The 27,121-nt window shown below is 42.2% G+C and overlaps 1 long non-coding RNA gene across 1 annotated transcript; it reads left to right on the top strand.

The window, feature by feature from the left end:
- LOC118660321 lies at positions 1–27,121 on the top strand. The gene is made up of 3 exons (XR_004968869.1): positions 1–122; positions 6,616–6,725; positions 26,998–27,121. It is a non-coding gene; the product is annotated as an uncharacterized LOC118660321 (long non-coding RNA).

Raw genomic sequence — 27,121 nt, forward strand, 5'->3', positions numbered from 1 at the left:
TCTTTGCATACGGGCAAACAGGCAGTGGTAAGACCTTCACCATCACGGGTGGCGCAGAGCGCTACAGCGACAGAGGCATTATCCCAAGGACACTGTCGTACATTTTTGAGGAGTTGCAAAAGGTATAGAACTATAAGTTCATTTTGCATTTGATATATTCAGCAGAAATTTATTGTGTGCAAAATAGTTATTTTGACATTTTATTATATTGTATCAAAGTGAGAAAGTATTATTGTGGAATATCTCTGTCCTTGAGATTGAAGGGGAGTTTGGAGTTTTGCTGACGACGCGGAAATTGAGAAGGTGCCTCTCATTAAAGGGATGCTGTTCCAGCAAATGCTCAGAGGGAGCTCCTCTGACACACACGTAGGTTAAAAGAACAGACAACACATTTTACAGCTAATATTTCTTATTCTTCATTAAGAAACTGGAGAATGCCCTTTTGCCAAGACAGACCTTTATTTTAGCTGCTAAAGCACTGAATTGGACAACTGTTATCACACTTTTAATGGAAGCCCACAGGAATTTACTGGAGTAAAAGTCCAATTGCAATTAATCTATACTAATAAAAGGGTAATATGCTAATTAGACCAGACATATTCCAGTCATCCTTCCAGATGTCCTTCCGGACAAAGCCATGGTGGCGGGGGCCGAGGCAGAGGCAGTTATAGGTGGCCAGGCCAGCAGGGGAGCAGTTATGGGTCAGCCAGGCTAACAGGGGAGCAGTGAGGGAGTGACCAGGCTGGCAAGGGACCAGTTGGGGGGTGATCAAACCAGCAAGCCGAGGCAGTTAGGGGGTGGTCAGGCAGGCAGGCAGAGGCAGTTAGGGGCGATCAGGCAGGCAGGCAGGTGAGTAGTTAGGAGCCAGCGGTCCTGGATTGTGAGAGGGTGCAGGCCTGGCTGAGGGAAACCCCCTCCCACCCCCGTGCACGAATTTTGTGCACCGGGCCTCTAGTATTTCTATAAAGACAAATTCCCTGTCTATATTATAAGCATCATTTATTGTGTGGCTCCGAGTGCCATTTGTTTTATAAATATTTAATACAACATATAATACAACTAACAAAGTAGGCATCCTTATCCCCATTTTATATTTGGGAAAACTAAGTCTCAGATTAAATGTCTTTCTCTGGGTCCTTGTAAGTAGCTGGTTGGAGGCCCATGCCAGAAGTGCATGTGCTTTCCGTCTCCATGCCCGCTGCCCAGGCTGGACCTGCTGTGCTGGTTGTGTCTAAACACATTCTCTCCTGTGAGCCACTTCTCTGAGCTTCAGCTCTCCCTGTTTGGGAGCAGGGAGTGAGTTGTACTAGAGGCTCTCCACAGTCCCTAGCAGTTCCAAGTGCTCGGTTGTCCTCATTCTGTATAACCAATGCCCTAACTAGGTCAGTGTAACAGTCATCGCAACATTTCTCAACTGTATTCTGTTTGCATTTCAAGTTGCAACAATGAGAAGAAATCGCTGAGATCTGCATAATTCTAATTTCCAGCCATAAAGTAGCAATTACCCATTAGTTCAGCTCATCTCTCACTAGCTCACACATTCCAACTCCGCATGCCAGAATATTAGGAACAGAAAGAGTTGAGTATAGTGTATATGTTGAATCCAAACCCCTTCTTTTCATTTATTCATTTATTTCTGACATTAGCTGCTTTGTTTTTCCCCAGATCTCAGAAACTGGGGATATGCTTTGTCTTGGTGTTTATTGCTGAGGCCTAATGTGGAAGCCTGGTGTCTAGGTGGGGTCATGGGAGTTGTGCAGGCCAGCCTGCTTCTACTTGCAGCCCGTGGACTTGGGCAGTTTCTTAAAGGTTCTGGATGTGGGGTTTCTCTGAGAGCTGAGCTTTCTGTACTTAAAGACATCGCCCAGTTCTTGGCATGATGTAGGTGCTCAGTATGTGGTTGTTATTATTACAGCTGTCAGTGTCCACATGCAGCAGGTTCTCGGATAATGCCCTCTCCTTCCGCAGGTACATTATGACGCTGATAGATGCTGTAGGAACTTAACTCTTATGTATGTCAATTAGCCTCTGGTAAAATTGGTTTGATTACATGTCATTTCTCTTAAAGCCACAAAACCTAGTGACAACATGGAGGACTTCTTGTGCTATATAGGCATATAGAAAAAATATCCCTGACCAATTTCAAATAACCCTTTGAAACGCAGAACACATAAAGTCATTCCCCCTGATAAAGTTAAACAGAATAAACAAATCCTTTCCTAATAGAAAATATATTTGTCTCTTTGCAAATTTTGTCTATGGCTATCAAAATACATACACACACACACACACACACACACACACACAAATACAGTTCTAAAAGTCTACCTGTCGCCCCAGTACCTGCCATGTGTCAGGTGCATTGCTTTATGTGTTTGTCATTGACATTACTCTAGACCCCATTTCATCCTGAGTGACCCTGCGTTTGGAGAGCGGCCATCGGACCAATTTACAGCCAGGACAGCTCTCTGTAAATGGACAGTTTCCACGCTGGGGGAGCAGCACGTCCCTTGTAATCTAACTGAGCTGCGGCAAAGCCAGGCAGAGGCAGCTGGAGTGCATCACGGAGAGAGTCCAGAAAGTGCAGCCGCGACATGCAGCCAGGTGCTCGGCTGTCCCCAGTCGTAGCCGTAGAAGCCCCGTGAGCTCTCTAGGGTTCTTGAATAAAACATTTGACGTATGCGGAGTATTTATTCCGAGATAAACTAAGAGCGAGTACATACCGGGCCCGAAAGTGCCTGTGAGTGCGGTAGGAGCACATTCTCAAGGATTTTAAAAGAAGAAAATTGAGTCCATTATTCTAGAAATCACTGCTCATTCTTTTAGAGTACTGTGAGGCTCAGACTTGTTTGGGGCAGAAGAGAAGGCTGTGTGCAGGCCACACGTGTGTTACATTACAATCCGGAGCACTGAGAGATGGCCCTAAGGAACGGCAGCTCCCACATCGCTCAGCGAATTCTACTCCAGTGAAAGCCCAGAAACTGCAGCAGCTGGGGGCCAACTGCATTATCCCTGTCACCTCAGGCCGTGGGCCTGCCATCTTCCTGACTTTTTCTCATTCCTTCTAATTTCTGGAAAGAGAGAGTTTCTCCAGTGTAAATAAACATTCAAGTTAGCTGTTCTTTCTGCCTCTTTTCCTTTCTTTTCATATTCACATACTGAATTCTCCATTTGAAGGTTTTAGAAAGAGTCAACATAATGACAACACCAACAAGAACAGCAGTGACAGCTACAGTTTATTGGAGTCTATTGAAGGCCACACATTTAGGTTGTATTTTAAATACAGAGCCCTATTTTTCTCACAACAGATCTGCAAGATAAGGATGACTGTCCCCATTTTCATCTGAGGATAAGGGTATAAATGACAGAGCCCATATTTAAGCCTCGTCTTTTGTCTGATGCTAAGATGAGTTCAGAGGTGTATGCTCAAACCTCAAACCATAATCTGTGGAATATTTAAGATATCTTCAGATAAGTTTTAGAAACATGTTGCACTGGCCTATAATGTGCTCTGAGAATCTTCCAGAGAGAAACAGCATATGCAAGGTAGGGTGAAAGTGGGTTTACAATGGTCCATATGGAAAATAATACAATCTACACTAATAAAAGACAAAGATGCTAATTGACCGTACCTTCACTACACCCTAAGCCACACGCACCAGCTAATCAGAGCGACTATATGCAAATTAACCCAACCAATATGGCGGCTGGCAGCCACAGAGCTGGAGCAAGCAGGAAGCTTGGTTGCCTGGGCGATGGAGGAAGCCAAGCTTCCTGCCTGCCCTGGCCAGCTGTGGCCTCCGCTCAAGGCAACAAAGTTTCAATTATAGAAGACAAATAAATCCCAGATACCTGCTTCCAGCCAGCCTCCACTGGGAGCTTGGGTGGCTGGGGGCTGTGGCCAGCCTGCAAACAGCCGTCAGCCCCTCACCCAGGCTGGCCACACCCTCATAGGTGAGGGTCCCCACTGGGGGGGGCTTAGCCAGCCTGAAAACAGGCCTCAGTCCCTCACCCAGACTGGCCAGGCACCCCAGCAGGACCCCCCCACCCTGAAGGGGATGTGGTCAGCCTGAAAACGGCCCTCAGCCCCTCAGCCATGCTGTCCAGGCACCCCAGGGGGGACCCCCATCCTGAAGGGGCTGTGGCCAACCTGCAAACAGCCATCAGCCCCTCACCCAGGCTGGCCAGGCACTCCTATATAATAAAATGGTAACATGAAAATTGACCCTAACAGCAGAACAACTGAGAATGACTGGTCACTATGACACACTGACCACCCGGGGGCAGACGCTCAATGCAGGAGCTGCCTTCTGGTGGTCAGTGCACTCCCACAGGGGGAGCTCTCCTCAGCCACAGCCAGGCTGACGGCTGCCAGTACAGCGGTGGTGGTGGGAGCCTCTCCCGCCTCCTCAGCAGCACTAAGGATGTCCGACTGCAGCTTAGGCGTGCTCCCCACTGGCAAGTGGACATCCCCGAGGGCTCCTGGGCTGCCAGAGGGATGTCTGACTGCCAGCTTAGGCCCAATCTCCCAGGGAGTAGGCCTAAGCCAGCAGGTGGTCATCCCCCAAGGGGTCCCAGACTGCAAGAGGGCACAGACCGTGCTTAGGGACCCCCCCCCAAGTGCACAAATTTTTGTGCATCGGGTCTCTAGTAATTAATAAATAATAATGCAAGAATAAACTCTGTTTTGCATACCCACAACTGCACACCTACTTTTGCCCACCCTGTATGTGTGGACCATGGATCAGTTTTCCATGAGTATTTCATGGAATGTTTTAGGAAACACTGCGTTAGAATAAAGGCCACACAGAGTCTGTCTAGTATTTATTGTCTCTGATGCCTGCACTAAGCCAAACTTCAAGCCAAAGGATCATGTTGGAATGGTGCCACCACGGCACTAGGATGCTAGTGTAACTCATGGATCCCTTGCAGGAGAAGCAGCCAGAGACACCCACATGGGTAGTGTTTCCAACGTGCAGTTGGGAGAAATTTTTTTGCATGGAGATTCAGTCCATGCCGTCACCTTCACAGAGCAGGAGAACGTGAAAGTTCAGCTGGAGCTTGAACATTTTCCTACAGTCATGTGCTGGCTGAAACTTGCTTTACTTTTCCATGTATTTGTTTTAGTGAAATGGTGGTATCATTATTTCAATCGTTTGAGCCATTTCAGGAGCAGAGAATTGTATTAATTTTAATTATCCACCTTCCTTACTTGAATGCTATGGCAACTGAGGCCTGACATAGCAGGGCTCACAGCTGGTAGAAGTAGGACTCCAGCTTCTCTCCCCATCTTCGCGACTGGTCCTCTCTTCCCTTGAACGACGCCTGGTAAATGGGTTGTCTTGGATGTGGTTGAGAACTAACCAGGAAGTTAGTCCTTAAGTAAACCCTCTCTGAACATTCACTATGACAACCTGCTGACCTCTGGCACAGGCGCAAATATGTTCCCCTCTTACAACAAACAGGTGTTATTATTTGATATTTTGTATTAAAAACTGAACTCGGAAGTTTCTCAAGAGCTGAAAAATTCCGTTTTATTCCACTGCAGTGGAAGTGGGTTTGTGTGTGTGTGTGTGTGTGTGTGTGTGTGTGTGTGTGTGTGTGTCTGTCTGTCTGTCTGTTGACAGAGCTAAGACAAGAACCAGAGAACCAGTCCCCTCGACTTTTTATCCTGATTTCATTGACACCTATGCCATTGCATTTCAGCATGGCCCGTAGAAAATACCTCTCTCTAATCAGTAGCAGGACAGTCCTGATTTGCCACTTGGGCCAGAAAAACTAACCAGGTAAGGTATAGACCAGTGATGGCGAACCTTTTGAGCTCGGCATGTTAGCATTTTGAAAAACCCTAACTTAACTCTGGTGCCGTGTCACATATAGAAATTTTTTGATATTTGCAATCATAGTAAAACAAAGATTTATATTTTTGATATTTATTTTATATATTTAAATGCCATTTAACAAAGGAAAATCAACCAAAAAAATGAGTTCGCGTGTCACCTCTGAGTTCGCCATCACTAGTATAGACAATGGACTGGTAATATACACCCTGCGATTACCTAATTGACCTAAACCATTTCTGTCCCCTGAATTAACTTTACATTAGCTAATTATTGTCCATTATCTATTTATGTGCTTAGGAAGTACGAAAAGTTTAAAAAGATTTGTGATTAAAGATGAAAACTCTTTTGCTACTGAAATTTTTAAGCCAAAGTAACAATGCTGTGTTCTTTTATGAATAGACTATTCACAGAATGTAAATTTATTTTTTCTTAGTAACCTTTCTTTTTTTTGGCTGGAAAGTAAAACATGGTGTTATAGAGTTCTGCAACCACGTCAGCTCATTGTAAATGTGTATTGACTTTTTACGTATTACGTGGAACCAATACAAAGTAACAGACTGAAGTTGCTTGTAATCATAGGTATTGGCCATTAAAAAAAAAAAAGCTTCGTGCGTATGGTAGCTGGCAACTTGAAAGGGTCACGGACCGAACATGTAAACCATACAAAGTGAGAGAGAAACTGTGAGGAAGCTACACGATCAATGTGTTCATCTTCCTCTGCGCTGAGTCGTCGTCAGAGCCATTAAATCACGTCTCTCCCTTTTCCTACCAGGACAGCAGCAAAATATACACAACGCACATTTCTTACTTGGAAATCTACAATGAATGCGGTTATGATCTCTTGGATCCAAGACATGAAGCCTCCAGTTTGGAAGACTTGCCGTGAGTAGCAGAACAACAAAGACGGGGAGAATTGCTTTCAGATGTTTCCTGCAATTGTTTTCTCTGCAACTTTGCATGTTTCTGGTCTCAACTGTAATTAACAACCACTGGATAACAGAATCCTTTTGTAACATAATGGATGCTTTTTCACTAGTGATAGGAACTCAAATAGCTTAGGACTCACTTCTTGGGGAAATCTCTTGGTGTTGATGGAGGGAGAGCAGTGAGCGTCCTGGGAGTGTGAGCTGAGAGGACCGGTGGGACCAGGCAGCCCCACTCTACTCTGCCCCGTGGAACCCTTCACCCCTCCAACTGTGGCCTTTCTCTGAAGAAGGTATTCAAATTAGGCTTCAGCAGCAAGGAGAGAATGTGAAAGAGAGAAAATGCCCGAGTAGCAAAAACAGCTTCTCGACTATCATTAAGACTAACAGTGACAATCATTTGGTCACGATTGGCACTGGTGGTTTCGTGACCGAACTATAAATGGAGCCTTCAGAGCTTATCTAATAATAGAGTAAGTTACCCTGCCAGCATTTCTATAACATTACTCACTGCTTGTTTGAATATCTGCCTACATTAGACATATGTTAATTGGTAACTGCATATACTTTGCCCAGACATCTTCATATATCAGCAGATGCCAGAGCCAAGAAAACACACTTTAATATTCTTCTTATTAAATATTCTAAAACAATTTAAAAAATACATCAATCCTCTACCAAAAGAGATCAGCAGCCAGTTGTTTAATTTGTAAACCACCTTTATATATATTCTCCCATTAATGTTGAGTGACTGTTTTTACATATCATCTCTCTTATGTTTATAGTATTCATTAGAGAAAGTTAGAAAAGGGGATGTTTGTCGGTACAATAAATATTTCTATAAGAATTAAAGGAGCCCTAACCGGTTTGGCTCAGTGGATAGAGCGTTGGCCTGTGGACTGAAGGGTCCCAGGTTCGATTCCAGCCAAGGGCATGTACCTTGGTTGTGGGCACATCCCCAGTGGGGAGTGTGCAGGAGGCAGCTGATCAATGTTTCTCTCTCATCGATGTTTCTAACTCTCTATCCCTCTCCCTTCCTCTCTGTAAAAAATCAATAAAAAATATATTTAAAAAAAGAATTAAAGGAAAGGAAAATAAAAAATTGAGAGGAAGGAAAAATTACTTACTTCATGGAGGAAATTGGCCTTAAAGAAACTATTGGAATTACATTTACAAAAAGGCAAACGCTTCCTATCACTACTAAAAAAAATCCACTACATTACAAAAAGATTCTGTTGTCCAGTGTTCATTAATTACCATTGCCACCAGAAAGAGTGGCTTCATATGCTCTTGAACTGGGAGCAGCTCTCACAGAAGTCTGCCTGTCTAGTTCCCTGGTTTCATTGTGGTGAGCTGACATATATCAAACACTCTGGGTACCATCCAAAAAGGTAAAACTCTCCTTGTAGGAACAGCAGCATTAACGATACGAGGTGAGGTTGGACAGGCCAGGTGTTGAGGATTTGTGTGAAGTAAAAGCCAGCTTCTGAGGGACTCAGACAAGAGGCTTGGGAGAGATTTGCTCCTCATTTTAACAGGTGACATAAGTCATTTTCTAGCTCCAGTCTGACCTACTAGTATGTACCTCCTGGCTAAATCTCACTTAAAGCTACGTTGAACAAGTCACATCTACACTAAAGAACTTAAAACAGCTTAGCAATAATCCAGAAGTGAAGGGTTTGGCTATAATGAACATGAAAGAGGAGACGTAACATGTAAGGAGAGATATGCAACAATAAATAAATGAGAAATAAAATTAATTGATTATGCTCAGCACCTTGGCTTTGATTGGATTTGAAGAGAAGGTGAATCGTGTAGATTGGTGCCTTCCTCATTTTCCTGGTTGAGGAAAGGAAGCTGTAAGAGGTGTGACTTGCCCAGGGTTTCAAAACTAACTGGTTAATGGTAGAGCAAGGATGAAAAACTAGAGCTCTCACCTTCAGGCCAGAGCAGCAAAAAGAGCTTCAAGATCTTAGTGTGGGGTATAGAGAACTAAGGAGTCGTGGCCCTGAAAAGGAGCTCCAATTGGGAAACCTGACTGGGGGGGGGGGGGGGCTTCCTATACGTGATGTCAGAGTGCCAGACCAACGTCCATCGATTTGCAAATGCGACTAGTCCTTTGGCAATGAGTTTTTAGATGCAATACCACGGCATGATGTGTGAAGGAAAAAATAGGTAAGTTGAACTTCATGAAGTTCAACTTGTATTTATTATTTTTGTTACCCAGCGATGGACTCAGCCTTTCTATAAGAAACCCTGTTTTGTTTTGTTTTTTATTGTTGTTGTTTTTTCCAATCTATTTAAACTAAAAAACCACAACAAATAAACACAAAACCAGTTTACCCATTCCTTCCACCCCCACCTCTGGCAACCCTAATCTGTTCTTTGTATCTGTGAAAATTTACAACACAAAGAATGACCCCTAATGTAAATTATGGACCTATAGTTAATAAAACAACAATAACAAAAGGAATGAATTATTGATACATTTGACAACTTGAGTGAATCTCCAGGGCGAGTGAAAAAGCCATTCCTAAGTACTGTATGATATTATTTGCAAATCTATCTAAAAATATTTATGTAATATTTTTAAACGGCAAAGTTATAGAAATAGATAACAGCTTCGTGGTTGAAGGAATTAGGGAGGGAAGCGGGGATGGTTCTCCAGGCCAGTGCGGGATCCTTGTGATCATGGGCTATTGTGTATCCTGACTGTGGCTGTGGATACACAAAACTGCCTACGTATCACAAACACACACAAGTACAAGAAAAACTGAAACGTCCGAATAGATCAGTGGATTGTGTCAATGCCATTGTCCTGGTTGTGATACCTCGGATGCAGGTACATGGGGTCTCTCTACATTATATCTTACAGCTGCATGTGGACCTACAATGATCACAAAATAAAAAGTTTAATTAAAAGTAATTGGCTCCTCTGTCAATTATTAATTGACCATAGAGGCATGGGTTGATTTCTGGGCTCTCTGTTCTGTTCCACTGATCTATAGGCCTGTCCTTGTGCCTGTACCAGGCTGATTTGATTACAATGGCCTTGTGCTGTGGTTTAATATCCAGTATTGTGATCCCTCCAACTTTGTTCTTCTTTCTCAAGATTGCTGAGGCTGTTCTGGGTCTTTTTTGGTTCCATATAAATTTTTAGAATATTTTTTTCTAGATGAATAGATAAGAAAGCTGTGGTACATTTACACAATGGGACACTATGCATCTGTTAAAAAGAAGGATCTCTAACCCTTTGCGATAGATAGCATGAAATAAGCCAGTCAGAGAAAGACAAGTACCGTATGGTCTCACTTATATGTGGAATCTGATGAACAAAATAAAGTGACAAACAGACTAGAAACAGAAGCATGGATACAGAGGACAGACTGACAGCTGTCAGGGAGTAAGGGGGTGGGGCAGACAGGATGAGAGAAGGTAAAGGGACATGCATAGTGCATAGACACAGATAAGAATGCAGTGAGGGCCAGGGGAGGGAGGGTGGGCCTGGGGGGAGGGGAACAAAGAGGGGGAGCAATGGGGGACATCTGTAACAATGCCAACACTAAAAATAAAATATAATTTAAAAAAGTAGTTGGCTATATATTTATATAGAGATATATATGTATATACACACATATGTGTATTAAGCCTATTCTTTATTTAGTAATTTAAATGAAAATAGAACCTCTGTTTTTGAAAGCTCTTTATATCAAATGCTATAGTTAGAATCTAAGTGTGTCTCATGAAGTAAAACAGTATAACTGCTGGTCTCAACTGTAGGGAAAATAGTCACCTTACTTTGGTGTAATTTTAGTATTCCTAAATAGGGACACGTATTCCATTTAAGGTTCCAAAGTTGGTCATAGTTATTATTGTTACGAAGAAAGTCAGTAGACTTCAGAATCTAGTATTGAAATCTTGTCTGTGTTGTGTTTTTTAAGTAATTTGTCATCAAAGGGAAAAAAAAGAGTTGACAAATGTTACATTTAACTCACCAGGTTCCTGATACCTAATCAATGTAAAACACTGCAAAGTGCTCCGGGAGTTACAAAAAGGATTAATGCTCAGCCTCTGTCCTCGTGGCTTTAGTCTAGTCGTGTGGAATCACTCAGTCATTCTGTAAACATTTCTCGAGATCCAATTCTGTTCCACACACTGTGCTGGGCACTGAGTTTACTAACTTAGTCTTTGCTCTCCTGGAACCCATCGAGTGGGCAAAACTAGCGCAGAACAGCAAAAGGAGGGATATGAGCAGCACCGTAAGAGAGGCACCAGAATGACAAGCGCTTACAGGAAAAAGACCACGCCAGGTGTGCGACCAGGGAGAGATTCAGGGAGAAGGTGGCAGGTGAAGTAGTCCCTGAGGGGGCATAGGACGGGCAGTGGGTGTGGCTTCCATGTGGAAACAAGGTTGAGAAGTTGATGTGTGTAGCTCGTTCTGTGACAGTTACGGACCTGTGGGACTGGGACCAGTCAGGGAGTAGGTGCGCACAGTAATACTGGAAAGATGAGTGTGAGGATTGGACAGTCAAGGGGTAGCCCTTGGGGATGTTTATTCAAGGACATAGCATAATTGGAGCTGCTTTTTGGAAGAAAAATCAGTCAGGAGTGACTCTCTCATAAAGGAGAGTCAGAGAGACCCCACAGCATTGTGGGAAGTCATTAGGGCCATTTAAGTGGGAGTGGGAGGGAGTCAAGGAGAGGCAAAATTAATAGTCCAGTTGATTGAGATTTAACTATGTATCAGAATCTCCTGGAATGGTGGTTAAATGTAGATTCCCGGCCTTCACCTTCAGAAAATTCAAACATGAAATATGTCTGAAGAAGTTTCCCAGGTGATTCTATCGCAGGTGGTTTGTCTTACCCCTTCCCTCATTGCCCAGGTAGTTCTTTCTTAAGATACAGTGGGGCCTTGACTTACGAGTTAATTCATTCCAAGACCGAGCTCATTAAGGAGCTCGTTAAGGAGCTCGTTAACTCAAATTACTCTATCAACTCAATGCAAAAAATCGGCCGAGAAAGCTAGTATCTCAGAAAACTCGTTAGTCGGGACACTCGTAAGTCAAGGCCCCACTGTACCAGGAAAGCCTCTCTAAGTGGGATGGGCTCTGTCATATGTTAGTCTTTTTGCTAGGGACCTTACATACATCATCTCATTGAGGAGGGAGATGTCATAATCCATGTGTTACACACGGCTACACAGGTTCACGGTGATTGAGTCGTATTTCCCCAAGATTCCATGTCTGCCAGAGACAGACCAGAATCAACCTCAGTTCGTCAGACCTCTGAGCTGGGGACATTTGTGCTCTTGCCAGGGAAGTCCATGTTGTGTCCTGGTGTCCATCTGAGCTCTGAGCAGGCTGGTTTTCTGGGCTTCTTCAGGTCTCTGGCAAAGTTTTGTCCATTTCAGCTCTCTTTTAGGTGTCAGCCATGCTGCGAGGCTCTGAGATACCTGCTCCTGCCCTCAAAGGGTTCTAAGATAGTAGAACAGACTCATAAACTGATCATTTCCACTTTACACAGCCAGTGATAAGATGCCCTGGGCTCCCTTGGGGCAGAACAAGGGAGTTCAGAGACGACTGGAGAAAAACCATCCAGTATGGTCTCCAACCTCAGCGGGGCCCTCAGCCTGCTAAGGACTGGCTCCATGTGCCCAGTCCTTTTCTCCCATTCCTCACAATAATTATATCGAATGTCTGCTCTTTTAGCCAAGTACTACCTGCCCCAATTCTCTTGGAAACCAATTGTATTCTTTGCTCAGAGAGAATAGAGTAACTGCGAAACATGAATTCCTTCAACTTCCTGCCTCCCATCCTGTCCCACTCACCTACTTTCCTCCAGTCTCAGGAAACTGTCTATATCAGCACCTCTCAACCTGTGGGTCGCGACCCCTTTGGCGGTCAAACAACCCTTTCACAGGGGTCGCCTAACACCATCCTGCATATCAGATATTTACATTACGATTCATAACAGTAGCAACATTACAGTTATGAAGTAGCAACGAAAATAATTTTATGGTTGGGTCACAACATGAGGAACTGTATTTAAAGGGCCAAAAGGTTGAGAACCACTGGTCTGTATGAAAGCCAATCCTTCTACTTATGCTCTGTGCCCTTCTTGCATCAGCCCCAAACCTGCTTTGTTTGGCCTAGACATTTTCTTTTCTTTTCTTTTCTTTTCTTTTCTTTTCTTTTCTTTTCTTTTCTTTTCTTTTCTTTTTAATTGACTTTTTTTATATATAGAGAGAGAAGAAGGGAGAGGGAGAGAGAGAGGAAAAAAAAACATCAATATGAGAGTGAAATATTGACCTGCTGCCTCCTGCACACCCTCCACCAGGGATGGAGCTGCAACCCAGGCACGTGCCCTGACTGGGAATCGAACCAGCAACCTTTCTGTGCATGGGAGGGGACAACACCCAGCCAACCGAGCCACAATGGCCAGGAGAGACCCAGTTTCTGATTAAAATTTTTGAAGTTAGAACCTTTAAATGAAGCATGAATCCTTTAGTTCTTACTCCTACCTATTGCATTACACTTGATGTTTGTGTTGTTTTTCTGGCCCCACTGAGCTTTTGAAGAGATTTCTGGGCCTCTAAGCACAGATCTCAGAGTTAAAACTAACTCTACTCTTTTCTTCAACTGACTCAGTTACTAACACAGCTGGGAGGCAACCTCTTCAGAAGCTAGGGTGCTGTTCTGCACGATGATCTGAACAAGTGACCAGTGGCCAGTGCTGGTAGGACACACACTGTGCCCGTCATGGGCTGGCCAGAAACGTATTCCTAGAGAAATGGACCATTGCCAGTGAGCATGGCAGAGGGAATACAGAGCCTGTCCAGCCTGAAGACAGCACACTTCTACCCAAAGCCTGTCTCGCTAGAATAATTCACAAGACAGAAGCTGGCATGCCCAGCTCTGAATGGACAGTAGAAAGAGATCTTTCTCAGAATCAGAAATGTCTTAGGCAGGAGGCTGTCTTCCCCAGCCTGGCTACCGTAACAAAGCACCTTACACATGGGCGGCTTAAACAGCAGACCCTCACCTCTCACAGTTCTGGGAACTGGGAAGTCCAGTATCAGGGTGCTCATTCCCTGGCCTGCAGGTGGTTGGCTTCTTGCTGTATCCTCACGTGGCTGAGAAACAGAGCTTGGGTCTCTCCCTTTTTATAAGGAGTTTCATCATGGAGGCCCCACCCTCAGGACCGTATCAAAACCTAATTACCTTCCAAAGGTTCTGCCTCCAAATACCACCACTTTGGGGATTAAGCGTCAGTGAATTTTGGGGGGCACAAACATTCCGTCCATAACACTGGTGTTAGTTTTCACCAATGGTTGCCTAATATGTGATGTGTAGAAGATGGCAAAGAACAGCTGTAGTGTTTTCACTTTTGCTTCTGGAATATAAAAGTAAGCCTGTGGTACTTAGGGTTTTTAGTCACGTGAGATTAATTAATGACAGGAAAGACATTGTCACCTCTGTCGATTTCATTTTCCTCATGCCTTGTATACAAACACATGCAAACAATTTCTTTTTCTGAGAGTAAGAGGTGAAATGCACTTTTTAAATGATGTATTGGTATGGATTTGACTTACTGGTTAGTCTTCATAATTGCTTTATAAATGGTTTGCTTTATTCTGATACTACATCATTTTTGTGGTTTTTTTTTCAATCCGCTCCAAATTTTGAGTGTATAAAGGAAAACCATAGGAATACCTAAGGGAGTTTTGAAAATTTAGGCTTATTGTGTCCTTTGGAAGAATACACAGAATATGGACACACATCTAATGATTGCATCTCAACTAATAGAGAAAGAAATTATCACAGCATCATATATGCCAAGCATTTACTGTATTGCAAGAATCTCAGCTCTTTGGGCGGCATTGTAAAGAACATGAATTGTAGTCTGTCTTTAATTGACTTGTCATTTCGTTGGAAAATATAACATGCATGTGAATCACCCCAAGAGACTTCTTTAAAACTCAGCTGCTCTCCACTGTCTAAGAACGTATGTCCAGGCAAAAAAAGGCATGCAGGCGACTTAGAGCTGCTGTAGTCTCACGTCAACCAATGTGAGCCCACATCAACCAATTATTTTCTGTCATAACCCATCCAGTCCTTTCGTACCAGTGTCTGCTCCATGACCCTCAATGCTTTCCTGATTTTACTGGTATATGCCAAGACCAGAGATCTGATTGAGCGAAGAGCTGGCAGTGCTGCTGAGGTGGGAGCAGTGCTGAGTCAGCCTAGAGAGGACAGGTGGGAAGAGTCTTTAGAACAAAATCTAGGTGACTAAGGGGAAAACTTCGCATCAGATGGATCAGAGGGATCACCTGAACCAGGTGATAAAGGTTTGCAGGTGGCATATGTATCTCCCTGCTCTGAAACGTTCATAGAAGTTAGTCTATGTATCATTCAGTCGATTACAATTGACCTTGTGTTTTCAGATTGAATTTTTGGATAGTTGAAGACATTTCACAAGAGGCAAGTTAGTCATCAGAAACCAAAGATCTGACTGATGCTACTCAGGCTGCCAACCGCTATTATCTCTCAGTACATATCTAATTCAATCTAAGAAGCAAGCCCTAGGAATAACCCCATTAGAAGAAATAATGGCAAAATAGATGTCTTTTACAATAACAAAAGAAAGTAAAATACTCAGGAAATATTCAGAGACTTTGTGAAGACAGTAGTACATATTTTTTTGGTAAAATCAAAAGATTTGAGAATAAATACAAAGCTATTAGTCTTGTTCTGAATGAGAGGGGTGAATACCTTGAAGAAGTCAGTTCTTCCCATATTAATGTCAAGGGTCAGTGAAATTATGGGCAAAGTCTTAAACTTAAAAACAACAACATTGAAATGATTCCAGAGTTTATCTGAAAGGAAACCAGCCAAAAGGGCAAAGAAATGTCTGAAAAATAGGGAAATGAGGGAGGACTTGTGACACCATATATTCAAATTAGGTAAAAGCTCTAATAACAAAAGCAAGTTATACCACTTCAAAATTAGACAATGAAGAAAGAATAGATAAACCAGAATCAGATCCTATGCCATGTTATTTTTAACGTAGAGGGAAGAGTTTTCAGTCAATGATATTGCGCATTTTTTTGTAGGTAAATTAACAACTACCTATAACAGCAGCTCAACTTATAGCGGCTTACCCCTCCCCCTACACACACACGCACACGCACACACACACGCACGCACACACGCGCACACACACACACAGAGAATAAGGATTCTGGGGGGTGGAGCCAGGGCTGCTGTGGAAGCTGCAGGATGCCATCAGGGCTTCTGCCTTTCTGCTCAGCCATTCTCAGCAGGTGGCTTTAGTCCTTATGCAGACGGTTGCTCTGCCTTCACTATCCCATCCACATTCCTGGAGGACAGAAGAAGAGGAAGGAAAAAGGCAGGTGTTGGCTGAGACTTATCACTGAGCAGAATTATATCACATGGCCAGCCCCAGTTGCAAGGGAGTCTGGGAAGTCTAATATTTTAAAATAATTTCCTAAACAAAATCAGAGCCTAATAGGGAGTAATGAAGGACAGATGCCACATAGGCAACCTGCACTGTGAGCCACTCAGTTATTTAGGGGGAAATCCATGTAGATCCCTCATTTCCTTTCCTGCACCTGTAACCTGAATGATAGAAGAAAATATATGATCATTAATTATATGTATCATTAATATGTATTAACTAGAGGCCCGGTGCATGAAATTTGTGCACTGGAGGTGTGTCCCTCAGCCCAGCCTGCACCCTCTCCAATCTGGGACCGCTCGGGAGATGTCTGACTGACAGTTTAGACTTGAACCGACAGTTGGACATCCCTCTCACAATCCGGGACTGCTGGCTCCTAACTGCTCACCTGCCTGCCTGCCTGATTGCCCTAGCCACTTCTGCCTACCAGCCTGATCACTCCTTAACCGCTCCCCTGCCAGCCTGATTGATGCCTAACTGCTCCCCTGCTGGCCTGATCGCCCCCCAACTGCCCTCCCCTGCGGGCCATCTTGTGGCGGCCATCTTGTGATGACATGGGAGTGGCCATCTTGTGACGACATGAGGGTGGCCATCTGGTGATGACGTGAGGGCATTGCGTGAGGGCATGAGGGCCACCTAGGCTTTTAATAGTATAGATCAGGGGTCCTCAAACTATGGCCCGCAGGCCACATGCAAATACAAATATTGTATTTGTTCCCGTTTTGTTTTTTTACTTCAAAATAAGATATGTGCAGTGTGCATAGGAATTTGTTTAAAGTTTTTTTTAAACTATAGTCCGGCCCTCCAACGGTCTGAGGGACAGTGAACTGGCCCCCTGTTTAAAAAGTTTGAGGACCCCTGGTATAGATGATAATATAATAACATAAATACATCTATAATTTTACCATAAATCTGCAAAATATGTTTAAGAAAATTACCTTAAGGAAATGTATTGACTTATTGTCTTTGTGGGAAATGAATGAGTGTTTCATATATATGGTAAATCTCAATAAAATAATTAAATAACAGTAACCAATACGTAAATAAATATAACCATTTTTGAGAAAAGTGTTTTCCTACACACTAACTATACCTACTATGGTTCTGTCTTCAACTACCATGGATAATTCTCAGTTTGGTTTTGCATTGGCATGGCCTGGCCAAAAGCGTCCAGTACTCTGTCTTGAATGGTTCTGGTGATGTCTGTTCCCATAGCACAGTTAGAAGCAGAAGCTTCTTGAAAGTATGAAGATGTTTCCACACAGACACCAAGCATCCTTGAGTCTTGTAGGATACATTACATGAAATGACTTAATCCCATGCTCATTTCAATTTTTCTCTTTTCCAGTCAGGGAGTAAATCACATACAGATAATTTTAGAGTAGTTTTTAGGTGCGCTACAAAGTTATTGGAAGGTACAGAGATTTCTCAAAACCCACCTGCCCCCACACATGCATAGCCTTCCCCATTATCAACACCACTCACCAGAGGGATACATTTGTTAGCAAAAATGAACCTTCATTAAGATATCAAAATCTCCCAAAGTCCATAGTTCACCTTAAGTTTCACTCTTGCAATGTACTTTCTATGGGTTTGGACAAATGTATTATGACACATGAGAGCAGTGGTTCTCAACCTTCCTAATGCCGCGACCCTTTAATACAGTTCCTCATGTTGTGGTGACCCCCAACCATAAACTTATTTTCGTTGCTACTTCTTAATTGTAATTTTGCTACTGTTATGAATCGTAATGTAAATATCTGATATGCAGGATGTATTTTCATTGTTACAAATTGAACATAATGAAAGCATAGTGATTAATCACAAAAACAATATGTAATTATATATGTGTTTTCCGATGGTCTTAGGCGACCCCTGTGAAAGGGTCGTTCAACCCCCAAAAGGGTTGCGACCCACAGGTTGAGAACCGCTGCACTAGAGGTTCGATGCATGAAATTCATGCAGGAGTAGGCCTTCCTTCCCTGGCTGCCGGCACTGGCTTCCCTCTGGCACCCAGGACCCGGGCTTCCCTCACAGCCCCGGCTTCATCGGGAAGGTCATCCAAAAGGACATTTTGAAGAATGTCTGGTCTAATTAGCATATTATGTTTTTATTATTATAGATGTCCATCATGATAATACCATACAGACTATTTTTACTACCTTAGAAATGCTTGGTGCTCTGCCTAGTCATCCCTCCTCCTTACTATACGTCTTTATAGTTTTGCCTTCTCCAGAATGTCATGTAGCTATAATCATACAGTATGTAGCCTCTTCACTTAGTAATATCCATGGCTTAATAGCTCACTTCCTTTTAATGTTGAATAATATCCCATTGTTTGGATGTAACAAGTTTATTTATTAATTTACCTATTGAAGGACATCGTGGTTGAATAAAGTTTTTTAAGTGATGAATAAAGCTGCTGTAAACATCCATGTGCAGGTTTTTTGAGAACGTGGTTTTCAACCCCTTTTGGGTAAATACCCAAGGAGCACAATTTCTGGATCATATGGTAAAGTATGTTTAGTTTGTAAAAAACAACCAAACTGTCTTCCAAAGTGGCTGTACCATTTTATATTCCCACCAGCAATGTCTGAGAGTTCCTATTGCTCCACAGTCTCACCAGTTTGATGTTCTTAATGTTCCAGATGTTGGCCATTTCTATAGGTGTGTAGTACTATCTCGTTGTTTTCATTTGCATTTCCCTTATGACATATAATGCAGAGCATCTTTTCATATGCTTATTTGCCATCTATGTATCTTCTTCGGTGAGGTGTCCAGATCTTTTCTTCATTTCTTAATTGGGTTGTTTGTCTTTGTATTGTTGAGTTTTCAGAGGTTTTTTTTTATATTTGGGATAACAGTCTTTTACTGGATGTGTCTTTTACAAATGTTTTCTCCAAGTCTGTGGCTTATCTTCTAATTCTATTGACATTATCCTTTGTGGAACCAACGTTTTTAATTTTAATGAAATACAGTTTATCAATTATTTCTTTCAGGAACTTTAATAGTTTTACATTTTACATTTAGATCTATGATCCATTTTGAGTTCATTTTTGTGAAAAGTGTAAGGTCTATGTCTACATTAATCTATTTGCCTGTGGATGTTCAGTGTTTTAGCACCATTTGTTGAAGAGACTGTCTTTGCTTCATTGTATTGCCTTTGATCCATTGTGAAAGATCAGCTGATCATATTTATGTGGGTCTATTTCTGTTCCACTGATCTATGTAAGTCTTTTTGTTGTTGAGTGCTGATATCACTCGAGGATATTTTTCCACTGATTTTTAGAAAGAATGGAAGAGAGAGGGAAAGACAGAAACATTGACGTGAGAGAAACACATCAATTGGTTGCCTCCTGTATGAGCCCCAACCAGGGCCCCAGGCCGGGGAGGAGCCTGCAACTGACGTGCATGCCCTTGACCAGAATCAAACCCAGGACCTGTAGTCCATAGGCCAATGCTCTATCCAATGAGCCAAACCAGCTAGGGTAAGATCTATGTAAGTCTTAAAGTTGGTAGTGTTGGTCCTCCAATTTTGTCCTCCTTCAATATTTATTTGCTATTCTGCATCCTTTGCCTCTCCATATAAACTCGAATTACTTTGTCAATATCCACAAAATACCTTGCTGTGATTTTTATTGGTATTACTTTGAATCCATATATCAAGTTGGGAAGAATTGATATCTGTACAATATTGAGTCTTTCTATCCATGAACATGGAATATTTCTCCATTTATTTAGTTCCTCTTCTGTTTCTTTCACCTGAGTTTTGTAGTTTTCTTTCCATAGATCTTGTGTATATTTTGTTAGATTTATACCTAAATATTTCATTTTGTTGGGTGCTAATATAAATGGTATTTTGTTTTTTATTTCAATTGTCACCCAGTCATTGCTGGTATTCAAGAGAACAATCGGCTTCTGTATATTAACCTTGTAGTCTACATTGTTGCTATAATCACAATTCCAGCAGCTTTTTTCCCCCTTTAATTCTTTTAGATTGTGTGCATAGATGATTATGCCATCTGTCAACAAAGGCAGTTTTATTTCTTCCTTCCAATTTACCAGTTCATATACCTTTTCTTTCTTTCTTTTTCTTTTCTTTTTTTTTCTTTTATTTGTTTGCATTATTGCATCAGTGAAGATTTCCAGTATAAAGTTGAAGAGCAGTGGTGAGAGAGGACATCCTTGCCTTATATCTGATTTTAGTGGGAATGCTTTGAGTTTCTCACCATTTGGTGGGATGTTAGCTATATGTTTTTGTAATAGTCTTTATCAAGTTGAGAATGTTCCTCAATATTCCTAGTCTACTGAAAGTTTGTATCATGAATGGGTGTCAGATTTTGTGAAATGGTTTTACTGCATCTATTGATATGGTTATGTGATTTTTCCTTTTTTAGTGTGTTGATGTGATGGATTATATAATTGATTTTTGAATGTTGAACTAGCTTTGTATACTTGAAATAAATTCCACCTGGTCGTGGTTTATAATTCTTATTATATATTATTGGATTTGATTTGCTAATATTTTGCTGAGGATTTTTGCATCTATTTTCATAAGAAATATTGGTCTATTTTCTTTTCTTGTACTGTGTTTGTCTAGTTTTGGTATTAGAGTAATGCTGTCCTCATAGGATGGGTTAGAAAGTATTACTTTTGCTTCTATCCTCTAAAAGAGATTGTAGAAAATTAGTATAAATTTTCCTTAAATATTTGCTAGAGAACCTGGTGTTTTTAGTAAGTTAAATTAAATAACTTAATTTCTAAAATATCATGTGATTGACTATATTTTTACTTATCTATAAAAAGATCTAATGCTAGATCTATAAAGAAAAAATATAATTTGGAGCTACTCGAAAGAATTTTAAAATTATCTCAATAGTAGTTAAATAGCAAAAATATCCATTACTTTTAGCTTGTTCTGTCTGTTGGCGGCAGTGGGAACCAGGTGTTAGACCAGTGGTGCCTGGGTTCAGCCACCTTGGTACTGGCTAGGAAAGAATTCAAGACTCAAATTATAGGAGAACATTTATTTGGAACACCACAGAGGTAGAAGAAGTAATTTGTAGAAGAAATGAGCTTAGGAAACAAGGTATAGAGGTAAAGGAAGGACCCTTGGAGCTTAGAAGTGAGGAAAATCAAGGTGACTCCCCTGGGGGTTAGGAAGGAGAGGGGAAAGGCAAGGGGGGCCTCCAGGAGGGAGAGCCAGCTGGGCCTTTCATCCTAAGGGTTTTAAGGGTGGAGATTTTAAGGGGGTCCCAGGGAAAGACCTCAATGGAATACTCATCAGCTTTCCAGGTGTGTCCTTTCAGGGCTGGGTTCTCCCCTGATTGATAGGTGAGCACCAGGGCTGCTTTTCTGGGCCTGAAGCTGAAATACAACTGAGGCCTAGATGTGTTATCTCTGGGGAGGAAGGGCCAGGGCTTCCAAACAAGATGGCCAGCAAGATGCTAGGCGAGGAAGGGTCAGCTTGGGGCCTTTAGATTGTCCGTTGCTAGACATACAGGGCTTTCCACCCTGGTGACCTTCTATGCCTGGCCCATCGTCCTGGCTCTGCTTTATGCCTCTCTAACTGCCTACTACACGTCTAGGTTAAGACCAATACAAAAATGTATTGTAGGTTCATAAAACTTTCTCAATTGATATGTTTCAACTCTATAATTTATAACAAATGAAATCTTTTAGATTTAAAAAAAATCAACATAAAGAAAATGTACCTTTGAAGTTGTTAAAATACAGGAAGGAGGGGCCCCCCTTACATATTTCTCCTAAAAATTTACATCTCTTTTCTCCCAATCTTCACCATAGAGAACGTCTGAGAATGTGTGTTGGGGTGGAACATAAAAGGAGGTTGAAAACTGCTGAACTAGAGAATATCCTCTTTATTAAAGTAAATAGCGAGACCATGTTAACAACATGTGAAACATATCTAGTTACTTAGAAGAGACTGGTGGTTCCCCTCCCATTTTCATGAGGCCTGCCTACTGCTGATACTGCTCTACGTCAAGGTAACTAAACAGGGCTGCCTCTAGTCCATAGGGCACCTTCGTGTGAACTATTAAAAGGTACCCCTGCCATTTGCTGGAAAATTGTTGTAATATGCTTGTTTCGTTAGATGACACTTTACTCGGACTGACATTTGTCATAATAAATATACAACCTCATTGTGTTCATTGCAGCCCCTGGGACATGGTACCATTATGTAGAGCCCCGTCTGCACAATGGCATGGGGCATTCCCAAGTAGAAGAAAAAGAAATCACCTATGGCAACATTTGCCTATAACATGAAAATGAGAAACCAGATTCATTGCAGTAACTCTTGGAAAGTTCCTGTTGGGCAAGTTGGTGGTGGTGGAATGTTGTGGAGGCGGGCGAGGGGGCTGGGAGGTTCTTTCATTGATGGCTTCCATTATTGAGAACAAGAGCTTGGCTATGGCTCTTTATATGTCTTCAGTTAGAAAGAGCCTGCAAATTCCAATTACTTAGCTAAATGGAAAAGATTCTCTGTTTACAGAGAAAATACAAAGCTTGCTTCTTCCCCATCATTAAGCAGACCGAGTATACTTAGCAAAACTTTTCCACTTAGGTGTCCAAGTTAAGACTATCAGAGACTTTTGTTTGAAATCTAAACTTTTAGAAACATTTTGTAGGAAAAACGACTCACAGGCTCTTTCAAAAAGAATCAAATAAATAGTTTGGGGGTTTCCATCTTGGAATTGGGATGTTTATTTAAGAAACTTTAATAAAGCCGTCTTTCAAGCCCACGAAAATTACAGTCAGAATCAAGTGGCGACTAAGGATTCAGGAAATAGCTATTGATTTGTGAGAGAGTGGGGGAAAGAAAGTGCCAGGAAGGAAGCAACTTGAGGAGAAACTTTTGCTAATGGTTCTTATTTCCTCCAACTTTGAAAAAGAATTCCACCCGCAGAAGTTTAAGACATTCTCACTCCCAGATTAGCCCACCTAGGTGAGAGGTAGCACCCAGGGCATGACTGGGCTTTTCTGAGCAAAGACGTGAGAGGGGATGGGGCTGACACGCAGGCTCAAGGCTTAATAAAAAAGGGATTTTTCAATGAGTACAGGCAGGGCAATAAGGGAAGTCCAGAGCTTCCTGCCCAAGGGATTGGGCAGAAACCAGGGAACAATGGAAGGAGAAGAGCTGGCCAGGGTGATCCTGATTGGAGAGAGAAATTTGCACTGCAGAAGAATCCATATGGATGCCAGAGATGGAGTCCTTCATAAGGTGCCCCGAGATGCGCCCTAAGCAGGGGCACAGCCATGAAAGAAGCTAAATTACTTTGGACACCAACCTGCCTTTTTATTTATGTTTCAAAGTCTCCCTGGGCAAGAAATCAGAAAATAGAGAGGGAACCATAATATCAGAGGTCAGAGAAACATGTAGTGGTACGCTATGAAAGACAGCTGAAAATGACATGCAGAGAAGGGGGCATGTGCAGAGTTATTTTGATCAAACTGACAAAGCTGGACCAGCAAATACAGAAGTTCAATGGTTCTGAAGTAGCCACACTGGAGATCAAAGGCTCTGCATCAGAAAAAAAAGTAGCTTAGCCAAATGTCACTGGTGACATTTCACAAACACTTTCTACCTTATGCTCCTAATTATTATTTCTATCTATAATAATAAAAGCATAATATGCTAATTAGATTGGACATCCTTCCGGAGGAAGCCGGGGCTGTGAGGGAAGCCTGTGTCCCGGATGCCAGAGGGAAGCCGGTGCCGGCAGCTGGGGAAAGGAAGGCATACTCTTGCATGAATTTCATGCATCAGACTTCTAATACACACACACACACACACACACACACACACATATATATGCCTAAGCGACCATTACAACTGGTCGACCAGTTGACTGATCACTATGATGCACACTGACCACCAGGGGGCAGATGCTCAACATAGGAGCTGCCACCTCACAGTCAGTGCACTCCTACATCCAAACCCTTGGGATCCCTCCCACCTGCTGGCCGGCCCCAATGGCCCCGATCACCGGCCAGGCCACAGTACCCCACCTGTGCATGAATTCATGCACCCGGCCTCTAGTAGAAATATGATCCTAAATTCATTTGGGTTGTCCAGTAAATAAACACTCTTAGAATGCCATAGTTCAGGTGTCCTCAAACTACGGCCCGCGGGCCACATGCAAATACAAATATTGTATTTGTTCCCATTTTGTTTTTTTACTTCAAAATAAGATATGTGCAGTGTGCATAGGAATTTGTTCATAGTTTTTTTTTAAAACTATAGTCCGGCCCTCCAACGGTCTGAGGGACAGTGAACTGGCCCCCTGTTTAAAAAGTTTGAGGACCCCTGCCATAGTTGCTTGTTTTCCATGTTTTTTATTTCAGTGAAATAATGGTGAGAGATATATGTATGCTGTGTCCTTACTATCACTTAGGTTGACTCAGCAATGATATAAACCCTGTGGAAGTTTAGGTGGACCCATAATCCTCGCCTGAGCTTTAGTTACTGTTGTGGTGCCTAGTTGACCAAGCAGTAGCATGCTCAGGGAGGTGGAAAAGGAACTTCCCAGGGAAGGACGGGCTATTAAGATGTGACCTTGCCCATTAGATGTGGCTTAAGAGTGACTTAAGTGACAACCAAGAAGATGAATAACTTTCCCAGTTGGGCATGAGGTGGAGCTGGGTGGAAAGTAAGATGAAGCAACCAGAAACCTCCCCATATGCCTGCCTTGAAGGGTAAGGAAAGATGAAGCTAGTGGCTCTCAATCTTAGCTGCACATGAGAAATGCCTGGAGCTTTTACAGATTCTGATACCCAGACCACACCCCAGGACAATCAAATCAGAATCTCAGGAGGGACCTTGCACCAGTGTTTGTCTTGTTTTGTTTAAGTTCCCAGGTGGTTCCTGTGGCAGCCAAGTTGGGGACACCTGGATTAAATGAAACACCGCAGGTGTCTGGCCTGCTTGGTGCCCAGTGAGTACGAGCATCCTCTTTGACTCACTTTCTGCTGCTCCCTCCCCCTCTTCTGAACTCGCACAGAGTAGCACTGCATCTGTCTTGGCCTCACCACACACATGAGAGGTGACTGCCTCAGAGTTGGAGAATTCTTTTTATCTTCATGTTGAAACAGACAGGACTCTCCTCCCACTTTTATGTACCGTCTCATTGCTTATTTCATACTTTTATCTTCCTTCCAATATTACCCAGAGACTGTGGGTTTAGGACGTTTTCTAACTTCTGTGTCCCTAGGGATTGAATTTAGTTAAATCTTCTCGAGCACTTCAAAAGGATCAGGGTGAAAACAAAATTGAAGGAATAAAGGAGGTTCCTAAAAATAGAACACAATTCATCCATTTCAGTTAAAGATGCCTTCATGTTTTCCAAGCATTTTTGGACTCACAAACATTTTTAATAAGCTTACTTATGAGTCTTGCTGAAAAATAAATAAAATACACTTGTTTTCATTAAAGGAAGAGATCTTTTTCCATCTTAGTTGGTATTGTTGAAGGAGACAAAAGGAGTCCAAAACTCGGCAAAAAATCACATAATTAGTGACATATTGGTCACAGATGTGCGGGGAGAGCTACACTTTCTTCCCGTGATTAGTACTCTAAATGCCCACAAATTACATCTGAAAGTCAGATAACCTCCTTATAAAAGGGAAGGGTGAGAATTATGGTATTTGAAAAATCTTCATTTTTAAGATATTGTAGGTGTGTTTTTATAAACAAGCGAGTAACAAATGTTTACTTGCCAATTGTATTTTTAGAGATGTAATGCCAGAAGATGCCCATCTTTACTTATTATCCTCAAGTCAAGCAAGTGCAGTACTTGTAAATGATAAGATTTCCTTCCCTTAACAATTCTTAAGAAGGTCAGGAAGGCAAAACTCAAAAGGCAGACGGGAACTCTGTCCACTAATTTCATTGCTTGCATCTGGAGGCCTTTGAAGCAAAGTAGGGGGAGTTTGGCCAAGTTGTATTCAGTTGCATAAAGTGCTCAAGGACTTTAAGGAGAATGTGGACAGGCCACTCTGGGCGCAGGGTTAGGACTCACCTGGGAGGACACGGCGTTGACGCTCGGATGTCCGTGAAGGCAGTTGTGATAGATGAACATAATTCCAGCCCCGAGACTCTGACTACAAGGATGTAATGGAAGGAAAGGGCATATCGTAAAAGAAAAAGGATGAAGAAGCACATCTGATGGACATAAAAGTAATAATGACAAACTAAAGCTTTTAGAAGACTTCTTGAGAATGTTTTACTCCTGTTGATAAGAAAACTAGACAAGGCAGTGACTCCTAGAGGGAGGACAGATGCCTCGATTCTCATCATGTTTAAATGACTGAGCTGACCAATTTCACATGTCACATAAATTGAAATTGGAAAAAAGGTGGAAAGTCAGCAAAATAATTAGTGCATTGCCGATGTAAGTAACTGAATTATGACACAAATGGCCAAGTTTCCTGACATAGGTAGAAGGTTATCTATTTGCATTTTTAGTTCGGTAATACGCATTTCAAGATGATTTAGTGAGCTGATGATTGCAAAGACAGGTAGCTTTAAATCAGGAGCCCCGAAGCTAGATGATGTCCTGTCAAGGTCATGTCAGTGTGTGATGCGAATTGAGTCCTGTCTGCTGCCTTGTGTGTTATTTGATTTTTATAAGTTCCAGACATCATACCCTACATCTTTTAAAAACTAAGCCTATAAAAAAAAGACCAAGTTCCTTTCATTTTCAAAGTACCTCGTTTCTGTTTTTCCCACTTCCTAGGAAAGTGACGATATTGGAGGACCCTGATCAGAACATTCACCTGAAAAACCTGTCTCGCCATCAGGCAACCACGGAGGAAGAGGCTCTGAACCTGCTTTTCTTAGGAGACACCAACAGGATGATT

Source organism: Myotis myotis, unplaced genomic scaffold (assembly GCF_014108235.1).
Source record: "Myotis myotis isolate mMyoMyo1 unplaced genomic scaffold, mMyoMyo1.p scaffold_m19_p_7, whole genome shotgun sequence".
Lineage (NCBI taxonomy): Eukaryota > Metazoa > Chordata > Mammalia > Chiroptera > Vespertilionidae > Myotis > Myotis myotis.